General features: G+C 38.3%; 1 protein-coding gene across 4 annotated transcripts in view; it reads left to right on the top strand.

The window, feature by feature from the left end:
• The first annotated feature begins 3,871 nt into the window (after positions 1-3,871).
• The window catches only part of slc4a4.S (solute carrier family 4 member 4 S homeolog), a 127,870-nt gene continuing 116,051 nt past the window's right edge, over positions 3,872-15,690 (top strand). The window contains exon 1 of one of the 4 annotated variants that reach the window (XM_018243458.2): positions 3,872-4,567. The gene's annotated coding sequence lies outside the window, so the exon portion shown is untranslated. The remainder of the gene's footprint in view (positions 4,568-15,690) is intronic. The other 3 variants (XM_018243457.2, XM_018243461.2, XM_018243460.2) reach the window with 3 other exon arrangements.

The following is a 15,690-nucleotide window of genomic DNA, read 5'->3' as shown; positions in this document are numbered from 1 at the left end:
TTGTTGATATCCCCTATGTTGAAATAAGTGTACCCATTGTTGAAATACTAGAATGTAATCTATTCTAGAATAAACCTGATATGTTTTAGAAAAGGGTGTGTAGTCTTTTTTTGGGGGGGATTGAAGACCCTCCATATATCCACTAAGTGTACATTCTTTACTTCCTTAAGACTTTTATAAGAAATGCTACTTTTACTGGAAGAGGAATCTGTTAATGGGTTCAACGTTAAAATCTCCTCCCATAATGACTAAACCTTCACAGAAAAAAACTGAAATATAAAAACTGTTATATATTCAGCAGCTGAATAAGAGATGAGTGCCACAGCTCCTTAGTAATACACACGTCTTTCATAGGAACATGTCAGTATAGCTTTAACTTATTAAAGACATGATGGATTGCTGTCCAGACTTGTGGATCATGTTTGTACAAGCAACAATGCACCATGGAAATGTGCAATACCACTCCCGTATCAGACAAATGGTGGGATTCCCACCCACTTATTAATGAAAAAAAAGCTTGATTTAATCGGCTATAAAATCGAGCAAAAACCTGAATCGTACGTTTTCTGATTTTTTCCCCCAGATCGCTAGATTTTTTTCGTCTTTTTCCAGAAAAGGCAGAATATTTGGGATTTTTGCCCAAAAATCTAGAAATAGTTGGATAGTTTTGGGCTAATTCTAGCACAGACTGCAGAGACTTCTGAATAGGATAGGAAATATACCTTGGCAGGTCTGAGATGGCGGATTTCCGGATTCTGACTTTTTGCAGCCTCGGGGTATAATAAATCTCAAGTTTTTTTTCCACTAAAAATTTGGATTTTATAGTAAAAAAATCTAAATTTTCAAGTTTTTAAGCATTCAGACTTTAATAGATAACCCCCTAAATGTCATACATTAAGCTTGATTGAGGAGTGGGCAATCAAAGCCTTTATTGTGGATCTGTCAATACCCTTAAAATATCTGGGATATCTGGGGTAACCACAAATAGTAAAGCAAATAAGGACCACACTAGCTCACCGCTCTCCCCTCAATTCAGGTGCACAGTCAAAAACAGTGTCCCCACTGTAGGTACAACAAAGACTCGAAAGGCAGACGGCACTTCTGAAGATGGGGTTTATTGGAGTTCCTGCTGGAAAAAACCTGACGCGTTTCGGGAGTTATCCCTTAGTCATAGGATAACTCCCGAAACGCGTCAGGTTTTTTCCAGCAGGAACTCCAATAAACCCCATCTTCAGAAGTGCCGTCTGCCTTTCGAGTCTTTGTTTAACCACAAATAGTGTTGGATGCCCTCCTTTTCTAAGGAAGAGGTAAAACACTTTTCAAGTGCTGGAATATTTGATATGGTAAACCCTTAGGGGCAGATTTACTAAGCTCGAGTGATGGTTCAAATTGCAAAAAGTTTGAATTTCAAAGTAAATGTTTGGGTACTTCGACCATCGAATAGGCTATATTCGACCATTCGACTTCGATTCGAACGATTTAAAGTAAAAATCGTTCGACCATTCGATAATCAAAGTACTGTCTCTTTAATATAAACTTTGACTTCATACTTCGCCAAATTAAAGCTACCGAAGTGCAATATTAGCCTATGGGGACCTTCCTACGTTTTTTTTTAATCAAAAAAAATCCTTCAATCGATCGCTAAAAATCGTTCGAAACGTTCGATTCGAACGATTTAATTGTTAGAATCGAACGATTTAATTGTTCGATCAAACGATTTCTATTCGATCGTTCGATCGATCGAATACGGTAAAAATCCCTCGACTGCGATATTCGAAGTCGAGGGATTTCAATTCGAGGGTCAAATTTCGACGTTTTTTTAACTTCAAAATTCAAACCTTAGTAAATCTGCCCCTTAATCTTTCTACACTGTGTCTTGCCAAATAACACATCACAGATTAGATCAAAGGGAAAACCCGAAAGACAGAATCTACTGCACTGGCAACCTTTTACTTTTGTGTACTATAGATTATGCAACTCCTGGCATGCAAGGGTTAGTTCACACGAGGAGATTAGGGGAGATTTTGTCGCCTGGCGACTAATCGCCTCATCTTCTGGGTGACAATCTCCCTGAACTGCCTCATCATGTCTTCCCAGGTGATTTTTCATTATAGCGGATGGGAAGACATGATAAGGCAGTTCGGGGAGATTGTCGCCCAGAAGACGAGGCGATTGGTCGCCAGGTGACAAAATCTCCTCGTGTGAACTAACCCTAAAATGTTAACGCAAATATTTTATTTTATAATTGGTTACACATTAAACCCTTTTAATACTGCACTGATGGCACTGTTTCTTGAGAAAAAAACTTGGATTCTGGAACACTGTGGTCACAAAGAATGAATGTCATGTCACCCCTAGGGGCCTTTGTAATACAGCAAGCATTTACCAAGCACTTAGAATGCTGAGAAAATGAAATAATTATGTACAAGGGTTTGGGATCCTGTTATTTTGATTAGATAGTATTTTTAATAATCCTCTAGACTTTCAGCTTTTTTTGAAACTACAGTTCACAAGCTGGTTGTTGTTCAACTGTAATGCCATTCGTTGGGTTGCCTTGACATTGTGTAATATACTGTATGTTTATATATTCCAGTCATCCCAAAAATCACTTAATTTCCAGACTCTTGTATCCCCCTTACTGTGGGCACTTTGCTTCTTGCACATTTAAGACACAACTACAGCTTTGCAAGATCCCAACAGGTATAGGGCCATACATTGATTGTATGTCTAAAGCTAATGGCTCACAGGCCTTTGTGTCACATGCTGTAAAAAATGTCCCTAGGTTCCTTCACATAATGTGAATCACAGTGGGAAAACATATGTGTCATAAAGTAGCCTAACGATTTCCTCATAAGGCAACTTCAATCTACTTTCCCTAGAAGGAAACTAGGGACGTTTTGTTGCCCATGGTAGTGCAGATTTACCTCAGGTGACAAGTAGTAATGGCTGAATCTGTGGTGTTCGCTTCGCCAAAAAATTCACGAATTTACCAAAAAATTTGCAAAATGGTAAAAAATTTGTGAAGTCAATGGGCATCAAAATTACTTTGACGCGCAACAATTTTGACGTGCGTGACAATTTTTATACGTACGACTATTTTGCCTAAATGCATTAAAGTCAATGGGCCTCTGAAAAAAATTTGACGCAAGACAATTTTTATGAGGGCGACTATTCTGACACGTGACAATTTTTTTTGTCACTGTAGGTTTTTCGCCGGTGCCTAGCGGGTAATCGAGCTCTAACTTAAACCTCGCAGTTAGTTTCTAAAAATACATTTATAAGTATCATTCTTCCCCAGTGCAATCTCTAATTTTCACTGCTTATGTTTATGTTTCTACGTTTTTTTAACATGACGCCTCTCTCTGGGTAACGATAATAATTGGCGACAATGTTGTCTATATTTTAGTAAAAAATAATCTTTACTAAACCTTGGGAAACAATTTACATAGCATGAATACGATAATAGGCGTTAATATATATATGTTTGCCAGAATATTTGCAATGACAGAAGTGCTAGTAAACCTGCTCTTGTGTTTTTTTTGGATGTATTTTCTGGTCCAGGTTATTGTCGCTATTTATCGCATCTTAGTAAACAGACGCCTATGAATCTCTCACAAAAAAATAGTTTTGGACTTGTGTAAAGCAAATAACGTTGCTTTTGTGGCAAGTAACTAAATGAAAACCACTAGTATATTGCTCTTTAACTCTGGTACTTTATTCTCTCACAAGGCCTTGGTACAGTAGTCACATGCGCCTGCAATGGTGACTGAAAGTATAGCAAGTGCATGTGTCAGACTCTCGAAAAACTTTTCTGGCGTCATCTCCATTAACACAAAGTTAACTCCAAAGCAGGTGACACGACATTACTGGTGTCAAGGTACTGGACCTTTCCATACACACATTGTAGACAGATTTAAAAGAAAATTACTATAAGGTCTCATTAAGCCTTAGGAGAAAGTGAGACGTTTGCAGTAAGGCGGCGTGAGGGTGTAATTATTGCTTTCCCTTAAGCCACGCCCCACGGCAAGAGGGGGGTGCAGCGGGGGTAGAAACAAACCCATGCCACTATTTAAGTGTGAAACTACTGAGAAGTAGCAGCAGCAGTCGCCTTACAGCTGTTGCTCTGTGTGTGCATTCTTTTCCACGCACAGCCTCATGCTTTTCCCTAGCAGCCATTCAAGCCGTGCAGTGCAAGTGTCTGCTCCGTGTTAGCCACATACGTATTTCCAGGCTTACTGACAGCAGCAGGCAGGGGAGCAGTTAAAAAAAAGGAACCAGCAGAAAAGGAGGAGTTTCTCCTCTGAGCAGCTTTCTCTCTAGGAAGCCAGAAGCTGCTTCAGCCTATTCAGTTTGGAAGAATATCTTATGACTGGCAGCTACTTTTAACAGAAGAATTGAAGACTGTTTAAACGGAGAGTCCCCCCTTTCAGCTGTGCTGCTTTCTTGGGTGGGTACTTTCTACACTCCCCTGGTGGTACTGGAGAAGGAAGGAGCGCATGTGAAAGAGGCAGCACCTGTTGGATCCCGGTGACATCAGCCGCACTTTGGGCACTTCTACCTATCCAAGGTAAGGAGGACTAAACCATCAGACAGAGCACGAAACTAGCGCTTAATATAGAAACTAGACAAATGCTTTAGGAATCAAGTTTCCTTTATTGTGCAACAGGGAAGCTTTTCATGCAAGGGTTTTTTTTTTTAAAGTACACATACAACGAACGGCTGAGTCATAAATGATATGTTTGCCTAGAATTCAGTTCAACATATGGACCAGCCCTATTTTAAAGGTATTTAAGGGTGGCCTTGTACAGAATTAAATTGATATTCTTCCTTTATAGACTGTAACCCCTTTCTTTCTACAACTGTCAGGTAAGTCCTGGTCCATATATAGCAGCATTTTAGTTTATATTAAACTTCAACTGCCAGCATCCTGCTTTAGTTTAATAGGTCAAATACAGCTAGAGGATTGAACTGTAGAAATACATGGATGGGTTGTGGGCACACACCTTCTTGCTGGCACAGATGTGAGCCTGACTGTATTGCAAAGCAGTTTATGGACAAAGTAGTATGTCAGAAGGAGATCCTTAATATACAATACAGAGCTGCACTGCACATATGTGACATATAATTCACAACTGCTTAGGAATCATGTGCAATGTAAACAGCTTAATGATCATGTGCAATAGAGAACATAATAATGCCATCTACGGCTTCCCAAATCACTTATCCTTTGACCTGTCTGATAGGGGTAAGCCTGGAGTCTAAAATCGTTTAGCAATAAAATACTGAGCTAGTAATATATACTTTAGAAAGCAACCATGTGCAGTATGTCAAAAGATCATGTGCAATTCACCATAAGACCCACTTATTCCTGGTACAATAAAAGGCAGCTTTATGTGCACATAGCAACTTTATAAAACACTTAGATCACATGCATTTCAGGAGAGGAGCTCAGAGTTCAGGCAGTCTAAGAACAGATCTGAGGTCAGATTAATTTGATAAAGTAATAAAAAAGGATTAATCGTCTACTTGCAAAAGACACACCTTTTATAATGCAATCCTAAGATATTGGCAGATGTAACACATGACGTGTGGTTATTGTGCTGCTTTATTTTGGTAATGTTGAGAAAGAGTTGCCTTTTAGTGGAACCATTTTTGCATGCTCGGAGTGAAAATTAGTTTGCCGTCTAACTAAGTATATTACATATAAGTATAATAGACAGGCATGTGATAGTAAATCTCAGAAAACAATACCTGAGATATGTTTAACATAGTTGTGTATTGTATGGCTACTGACCACTAAATGCAATTAAATTCATCCTGCTCCCATACTGTATTCCCTACAATACACAATTATCTGCTCCTTGCCCAGTGCAAACTTAGCATGAGTTAAATTGTATTTGTGTGTAACTGTAATGAAACTTGATTCCTGTTACTAGTTATTATCCCTCCCAAATATAAACAAGCTCTGGCAATTGACCCATTGTAATAATACATTTCATAGAGACCTACCAAAAACAGCACAGGACTCATTTCTGGCCCTAAACCTAGGGTTAAGAATTTATGTTGTATGGGATTTCTAGACCTGAATATTAGAATGAATATTAGAATCTCTAAAATATTCTGAGAAAAATACCCATGTATAAATATTAATCATATGATGGGTGGGAGTATTTACCTTAAATGTACTTGCCAAATCATCGTTAAGGTTTGTAGAATTTTGCTATACAGACAAATGTGACTAGTTCAATGGGGATTAAAGGAGTTGTTCACCTTCAAACACTTTTCCCACTTTAGTTGTTTTCAGACAGTTCACCAGAAGTAAAGGCTTTTTTGTAATTACTTTCTATTTTCTATTTGTGAAGTTTCATTTCTAAGGCTAATGACATACGCTAAGATTCGGGGAAATCGCTGGCAGCAACGCCTCTTCCCCGTGAGGCAACTTCGTGTGGCTTTGGAAAACGAAGCACTCAGTGCCATCCTGCCGACGATTTAGAGTCTAGCTGGCGGGAAGGCTTTTCGGGGAGATTAGTTGCCCGATGAATAGGCGATGAATCTCCCTGAATCTTAGCATGTGTCACCACCCTTAAGCAGCTCTGGGAGGGGGGGTCGCGGACTCTTTAACTGTTCTAAATTGAGACATTTAGTTGATACATTTTTATCTTTGGCCCTGCTGAGCAGAATCCCTGAGTTTCATTAAAGGCAGCTGTTAAAATTGATACGATTGTTGCTAATATTCCAAAGACATTTCTGATAAATGTATAAACTCATGTAGCTACTAAATCTTACAGTTTAGTATCTGCTCCTGGATTACTGAGCTGCCAGACGAAGACACCTGAGAAACAAACATTAGACATTAAACTTAAGTTTTGGAAAAACTATAAAAAATAAAAAATCGAAAGCAAGTATGTATTTCTGGTGATTGAACAATTTAGTCTAATCTATCATTAAGCTGTTGAGCTAATACACACAAGGCATAATCAGTTTACAGCTGTATACATAGTCAATTGGGCTCATTTATCAACACAGGGCAAATTTGCCCATGGGCAGTTACCTATAGCAACCAATCGCTGATTAGCTTTTTAAAGCCAGCTGCAAGTAGAACGATGTATGCAGCATGCAGTACCGTGGGTTACTGCCCATGGGCAAATTTGCCCACTGTTGATAAATGACCCCCAATGTGTTCAACACACTGTGATTGTACTCAACAGACAACCATGTGTATTAATGCTCAAAGTATAAGCCTAACCTAAGAGAATTGCAAACATATTGCTGTCCAAGCTCCATAGTGAGTGAACACAATTCCTAAAAAGTAAACTGTTTGTGGCTATTGGTGGCAGAACATCATCTTTTCTTGGTTTCATATTGCAGTTTGTTTTAATTTTTTAAATTAAATTAATTAGGTGTTATTTTACACATTGTGCTGTAGGGGCAGTGTTGTATAGGGAAAGCTATGTTGCTCAATGAGATGTATAGCATAACAATAAAGCAAAAAAAGGTTTCAAGACACAGCTTTCAACTCTTGGATATTGCATACCACAAGCATTCTGCTAGTTGTGCAGGTATGGCAATAGTGCTGCTTGTTTGATGCTAATGAGGATACACTGACTGCATGTCAGCACTTTCTTTTTTTTAAACCAGTGGGGGCTATATCTTAAACCAATGGATTTCTGGTTGTTGATAAACTACTGTACAACTTCTAGCACCCCAAAAGTATGCAAAGACCCCAAAAGTATGAAAGATATTACATGTAATAGCTGTGTAATATGTGTGTGTGTGCAGATGTGGGGATCTATTTTCTGGTCCATATATACAAGTACACATATGGAGTCCCATTTTTTCTGCCTAACTGCTAGTTGATTCAGAGGAAGGCAAAAAAAAAATATGAAGCCTCTCCAATTTGCCTCAGATGGGGAAAAAGTCCTTCCTGACTCCAATCTGACTAGTCCCTGGATCAACTTGTACTATGAGCTATCTCCCATAACCCTGTATTCCCTCACTTGCTAAAAATCCATCCAACCCCTTCTTAAAGTTATCTAATGTATCAGCCTGTACAACTGATTCAGGGAGAGAATTCCACATCTTCACAGCTCTCACTGTAAAAAATACCTTCCGAATATTTAGACGTAACCTCTTTTCTTTGAATCGGAATGGGTGACCTTGTGTCAGCTGGAGAGACCTACTGGTAAATAAAGCATTAGAGAGATTATTATATGATCCCCTTATATATTCATACATAATTATGATATCACCCCTTAAGTGCCTCTTCTCCAACATGAACATCCCCAATTTGGCCAGTCTTTCCTCATATCTAAGATTTTCCATACCTTTTACCAGCTTAGTTGCCCTTCTCTGTACCCTCTCTTATACAATAATGTCCTGTTTGAGTGATGGAGACCAAAACTGTATGGCATATTCTAGATGGGGCCTTACTATTGCTCTATAAAGTGGAAGAATGACTGCTTCCTGCAGTGAATCAATGCCCCTTTTAATACAGCTCAAGACCTTATTTGCCCTTGATGCTGCTGACTGGCATTGCTTGCTACAGCCAAGTTTATCATCTACAAGGACTCCAAGGTTCTTTTCCATAATGGATTTGCCTAGTGCAGTCCCATTAAGGGTTTAAGTGGCTTGGATATTCTTACATCCCAGGTGCATGACTTTACATTTATCAACATTGAATCTCATTTATGCAGAACACTTTCAAATACTGCAGTGCTATTTTCCTCTTTGTCCTGTTTGTTGAACAAAATATATGGAGCTTGTTCATAATGTTAACTCAATTGATTTTTTTTGTAGCCTTCAGGCATGGTACTCCATATTATGGAAGCACATATTATCTGGAAAACCCTAATTCCCAAGCATTCTGGATAATAGATTCCATAACTGAAGTTGCTTTGTCTGATTTTTTGCTTTTGGAACTCCAAAGCAGCTTAGCGGAAGACAGCAAATGCTTCTGTTCTCTTCATTGCTATGTATTTTGTAAAATGCAAGTGAGCTCTGTATCAGTTACACTGAAACCCATATGTTGCTCCCTGTGCTTCTTTCCTCAAGGAATACATGATCACAGTGCCGAAAGCCTGTCCTTGTGAATGACTTATAAAACTCTGCCTTATTTATTTAGTTTCACTGACTGTGAAAGGAAAGGGAATATTTAGTAAAGGAGCTTTTTGTCTAGAAGTTCTTTGTTCACACAACGTGCTAATATGTTTAGTGTTCTTTCCTAGTTCAAACAATGTTTTGGAAGATATATTGTGCACATCATACAGAATACATACCCCACCCTCTAGCTCAGGGGTCCCCATACTTTTTTGTACCCGTGAGCCACATTCAAATTTCAAAAAAAGTTCCCGGGGGGACCAAATATGGCCTGTTATTGGCTATTGGTAGTCTGTATGTGCAATTACAGCCTACAGGAGGCTCTGTTTGGCAGTACACATGGTTTTTATGCAACTAAAACTTGCCTTCAAACTTGGAATCCAAAAAGAACTACCTGCATTAAGGACACTGGGAGGAACATTCAAGGGGTCGGAGAGCAACATGTTGCTCACGAGCCACTGGTTGGGGATCAGTGCTGTAGCTGAACAGCTAGAGGTACTCCAAACTAAAATGTATGGTAATGACAAGTATGAAACCTCCAAATTTCCCTGGGTGGCAGAGAAATTTAGTTGTGGAACCATTTGGGACTGGTAGTTGAATATCTCATGCATATAGAGACCATTAATTAGACTTTAATTGCTTTAGAGGTTGTTAGTGATTTACTTTATGACTACAAATGTGTTTCTGTAAATGATTTGCTTCAAGTGAAATAACATATAATTTACAGCTGAAAAGAAAATGCATTTGTACTAAAAAGATAATTAAACTTTTGAATATATCTTATCACAAACCTTGACATGCCAGTACTTACAAAACGAACATAGTTCCATTCTAGCTTATCAGTGGCCTACAAAGGGAGAACAAGAGTGGCCTAGCAACTGTGGACAAGCATAGCTAAACAAATGGCTGAAGAGCTAAGCTTGTCTAGAAACTGGTTGTAAATGATGGTGGAATATAATAGACAAATACTTGACTTGTTTAGTTCAACTTTTCAGCCAGTGGAATATAAACCGGACTAGCAATGCAATGGCGCATTATTGTATTTTTTCTCTTTCCATTTTAGAGTCTTAGCCTATGATTTCTCAAATATATATATGCACTTTCTAACATATGACCTAATTTGCAGACTCCAGCTAAGAATTCACAATATTTGTTTGGGTGATTATGTTATGTATCTTTGCTTTTTTCATTATGAATGTTGACAGATGTCTCTTCCTATTGTCTCAATGACTAGATGTCAGCAGAAAATAATGCATTTTAGATTGTTAATGATATTTTTGCACCATATCTGCATTTTCTGGATGACCTGAAGAAAGAGATTTGATGTAAATAAAAGCTATTGCTCTGATTATAAACCTTTTTTTAATAGCTAGTGTGATGGATAATTTGAGGACAATCTAAGCTAAAAGCTAAAAATGATGATTAAAGTATATATTTTTATTTGTTTATGATATATATATATCATATACATCACATTACTGTGCTCATATGTTGAACTTTCCAACCCCATAGGTGTATACTGCAGTTTGTGTTATTATTAACTTTTTCTTTCTTCTTTTTACCCAGATATGTTAAATTTGTCGGGAGCCTCCCAGATTAAAACCCCTTTCCCCTGTTCATTTAGTAAGAGGTCCATCTCCCACTGTCAGGGCCGATGCACCGATGAGACGTTAGCTACTGCCTTCGGCAGTAGCAGGCCATAAGTTAGCAGGGACAGCAAAGAGCTGCTCCTGGTACCTTAAAGGGGTGGTTCACCTTTAAATTAACTTTTAGCATGTTATAGAATGGCCTATACTAAGCAACTTTTCAGTTGGTCTTTAAATGGGGGTCACTGACCCCTTATAAAAACCAATGCTTTGTAAGGCTACAAATGTGTTTTTATTGCTGCTTTTTATTACTCAACTTTCTATGTATGCCTTCTCCTATTCATATTTCAATCTCTTATTGAAATAAATACATGGTTGATAGGGTCACTTGGACCCTAGCAACCAAATTGCTGAAATTGCAAACTGGAGAACTGCCTAATAAAAAGCAAAATAACTAAAAAAAACCTCTAATAATACAAAAGAAATTGCAAATTGTCTCAGAATATCACTCTCTACAATACATCATACTAAAAGTTAACTCAAAGTTGAATAACCCCTTTAAAGAGCCGAAATGTTGCTGATATAGTGCAGAGAGTTCAATTTACTCTATCTGCTCTTGCGTGAAAAGTATAAGTGCGGCTTGAAATGCCTTTGCCCTCTGTCAATCTCCCTGAAACCTTTTACAAAATTCTCCAGTATCATCCAAATCAGTGGAGCAGGACAGGGAGGAATGCATGTCACGGTCACAGGGTCACTATAGGGGCATGACAGGTGTGTCCAAAATCCGCCTGTATCGATTTGGATCAGAGTTGGCATCTCTCTTTACCTTATAACTCCGTCACCTTATAACGTACAACTAAATTGGTTAGAGGGATGGAAGACTTAAATTATGAGGATAGACTGTCAAGGTTGGGGTTGTTTTTTTCTGGAAAAAAAGGTGCTTACAAGGGGACATGATTACACTTTACAAGTACATTAGAGGACATTATAGACAAATAGCAGGAGACCTTTTTACCCATAAAGTGGATCACCATACCAGAGGCCACCCCTTTAGACTAGAAGAAAAGACCTTTCATTTGAAGCAATGTAGGGGGTTCTTAACAGTCTGGACAGTGAGGTTGTGGAATGCACTGCCGGGTGATGTTGTGATGGCTGATTCAGTTAATGCCTTTAAGAATGGCTTGGATGATTTTTTGGACAGACATAATATCAAAGGCTATTTTGATACTAAGCTCTATAGTTAGTATAGGTATGGGTATATAGAATTTAATTAAAAGTAAGGAGGGGTGTGTGTATGGATGCTGGGTTTTCATTTGGAGGGGTTGGACTTGATGGACTTTGTCTTTTTTCAACCCAAATTAACTATGTAACTATGTAACTATTCTGGTTTCCTCCCTTTTGTTTTCCCTACAGTTTATCCTGTCTTTCAAAGTCACTGTTTTACCCCTCCATATTCTGTTTATGCTATCTCTTTATCTTTTGCAATCCCTTTCCAATAGGGAGGAATACGCCAAAGGCTTGACTTACTAAACCTTCTCTTTTAGCAGTGCTGCATAATTAGATTTATAATTGTCATACATATATTTTTAATAATTAATCATTAATAAAGACATTATAGATTTCATTATACAGGCAGATGCCATAAAATCATATTGTTTTGCTGCCTGAGTCTTTACAAAAAAATTAATGAAATGAGCTAGGAAGTTTTAGTTTTTTGAATCTCTGTGATTTTCAGTTAACATATACATTTTAAAAAGTCCCAGTCAAACAGGTCAAGTGGTATGCTTTCTGCTGCAAAGCAACATCTATTTTATCTCTTCTGGTTCTCCAACTTCACCTTACAATAGTGCTAAGCTTTTTTTTTTTTTTTTTTTTAATTTTTTACATGTCCTGGAATGTGACTCAAAAGTTCTAAAAACATTCTATATTGACTGTGGAGTCACCTGCAATTATTCTGTTCCTTACACCAATACAGCTGCACCACAATCCCACTCCACTCATTCTTCTAGAGTTTTATCAGAGAACAAACCAATGACTAGCTAGCTTCAAACTATATTCTTTATTGTGTGTTCTTAACCGCATTATGCTCAAATAACTGCACCAGACCCAGACTGGCAATCTGTGGATGCTGGCAAATGCCAGAGGGGCTGCTGTGAGATGCCTTAGACAGTCACAAATTATTGGGTTGGTGGGGGGCTATTTGCACCTCAGAGTACTTGGCCTGTTTTGGCTCCGAGTCCAGACCTGAACTGCACTCAGGGTTCAGTTATTTACACAGTAACTATTCCCCTTTAAATCATATGATAGACATGGACGATGTCTCAGGATAACAACTCATGGTGGCTAGTGCTACTGTGACTTATGATATCATGCTTAACAGAGCAATGATTTGGATTATACAGACCCTTATGGGTCCTCTATTTTTATCACATCTTTAGCTGTCATTTTAGGGTGGTGGCAAATGCCAGAGGGGCTTCTGTAAGATGCCTTAGACAGTCACAAATTATTGGGTTGGCTATTTGCGCCTCTGAGTGCCTAACAGAGCAATAATTTGGATTATACAGACACTTATGGGGTCCTTTATTTTTATCACACCTTTGGCTGACGTTTTAGGGTGGTGGCAGACATGGCTACTGGAGGAGATTAGTCACCCATCGACAAATCGTCTCTTCTTCAGGCGACTAATCTCCCCTAAATGCCTTCCCGCCGGCTAGAATGTAAATCGACAGTGGGATGACACTCAGAATGTTTCGTATTCCGAGATTGCCCGAAATTGCCTCATGAAAAAAGTTCGGGTGACTTTGGAAAGCCAAAAGGGAGATTAGGTGCCCGAAGAAGAGGCGATTTGTAGCTGGGCGACTAATCTCCCCCAGTAGCCATATCTGCCACCACCCTTAAATTGTTTTATATTTTCTACACTTTAAACTGTCCTGGATAAGCTGTGTTGGCATCTAGAATCAAAGTGTGGTGATTTCTAGTCTGCAATAAAAATTCCAAGATAGTGTCTCCTGATCTGATGTTGCCGTCATATTGTGACGTTCTAGGCAAAGCACATACTATGTGATAAGATATGCTCAGAGTTGTACTTTTAAATTGATTTTCCTGCCAATGATTGATTATATTATAAAGATTTGTAGCATTTTCTTAATTACAGTATAAAGAGTGTACAATGGGATCTAGCCTAGCACCCTAAAGTTATAATGTATAATTATTAAGTACTCTTTCCTGAGGGCACCCTACAAGGAAGGATAATTAGGCAGGTTGGCAAAACCTGGCTGATTGTCTTGTTATGATACCCCATGTGAGGCCAGTGTTACAAATAAATTACTAGAAATCATGCAGAAAAACCAGGGTCACTTATGCAGTTATATCAGTATTTGATTATAAAGTTGCTTCCACTAACATTTGTTGTGTAGTTAACACCCATAGCCTGATACAGTTATCCTCAACCAGTGGCTCGTGAGCAACATGTTGCTCACAACCCCTTGTATGTTGCTCCCAGTGACCTCAAAGCAGGTGTTTATTTTTGAATTCCAGGCTAGGAGGCAAGTTTTGGTTGCATAAAAACCAGGTGTACTGCCAAACAGACCCTCCCGTAGACTGCCAGTTCACATAGGGGCTACCAAATAGCCAATTACAGCCTTTATTTGCACCAACCAGTACAGATTATCATGTTTGCGTTGCTCCTCAACTCTTTTTACATCTGAATGTTGCTCACGGGTAAAAAAAGTTGGGGACCCCATGCCTAATGTATTGGATGGTCATATACGTGTGTTGCAATCAGTCAGGCACCTGATCTCTTTGAAGATAGCTGATATATCAACAATGACTTCATGGGAGGCTCACCTGACATAACCCATGCACACTAATATAACCCTTTTCTTACAGCAGAGAGCTGCAACATATAGAGTTGCATTCGGAGACAAATATGTCTGTGTAACCCAAGCTACAGGCTGTAAAAACTTTATCTTGCTATATTCGTGAGAACAGAACAAGCCTGCTCTCTGCAGATCCTCTGATAATCTTTTTTGAGGTCTTAAAGAAGTCAGGGAATAAAAACATACAGCATTAAGATTATGATCAAGCCTTCATAATACTGTATTAAGAATGAAGTCAAATTATTCTAACTTGATCTTGAATACTACTGAAAGTCAACCTTCTGTCTTTCTGAATCAGCTCTGGAAGTGGGGGTCGTCCACTCTGTAAATGTTTAAATTGATACATTTAGCTGATACATATCTTATCTTTGTCCCTGCTGGGCATAATCCCTTAGTTTTATTGAAGGCAAGAATTGATACAATTGATAGTTGCTAATATTCCACAGATGCTGCTGAGAAATGTACCAACTAAAGTTGCAAAACATGCCAGACAGGAACATTAAACTTTAAAAAGTTTGGAAAAACTGTAAAAAATAAAAGATGGAAAGCAATTGAAAATAGTCTTTATTTCTGGCGAGAAATCTGAAACCAACTCAACTGAAAAAACAACCCCTTTAATACATTTGGAGTTTTTACACTGTCTCTACCCCTTTGGAACAAAGTAAAAGCTGAATTTGATTATATAAACCTGAAATTATTATGTACTCGTGGAGTAAGGATTATATGTTTTTCTTACTGAAAGAAGTCAACTCCAGTATCAAGATCACCATACTGAATTAAGATCTGTGAAAGTTCTGTCGAAAGTGTCTGTTGTGAAGTTTCATCATAAAAACAGTTCCAATTGTGGCTAACTGAGTTTTAGTTGTTGCGGCTCACCAGGCCTTTCTCAAGAACAGGGTTTAATAGCAGTGTGCTGAAAACTGTGCTTCTATTAATATTGTCCATCTTCAAAACAGTGTTACAATTATTCTACAACACATGATCTTGGGGGGGTTGTTAATAGCTGATAATGTTTACATTTCTGTACCTGAAACAGTATTTTACTGATTCATAGGTTCTAAATATACTCTACCATTACAATGATGGATGATAATATACTTGTATAGAATGAGTGCTGAGATTTTCTTGAA

This window comes from Xenopus laevis, chromosome 1S (genome assembly GCF_017654675.1).
Source record: "Xenopus laevis strain J_2021 chromosome 1S, Xenopus_laevis_v10.1, whole genome shotgun sequence".
NCBI classification, from domain to species: Eukaryota; Metazoa; Chordata; class Amphibia; order Anura; family Pipidae; genus Xenopus; species Xenopus laevis.
Note: the sequence above shows the minus strand (reverse complement) of the source record. Positions and strands in the feature narration are given on the sequence as shown.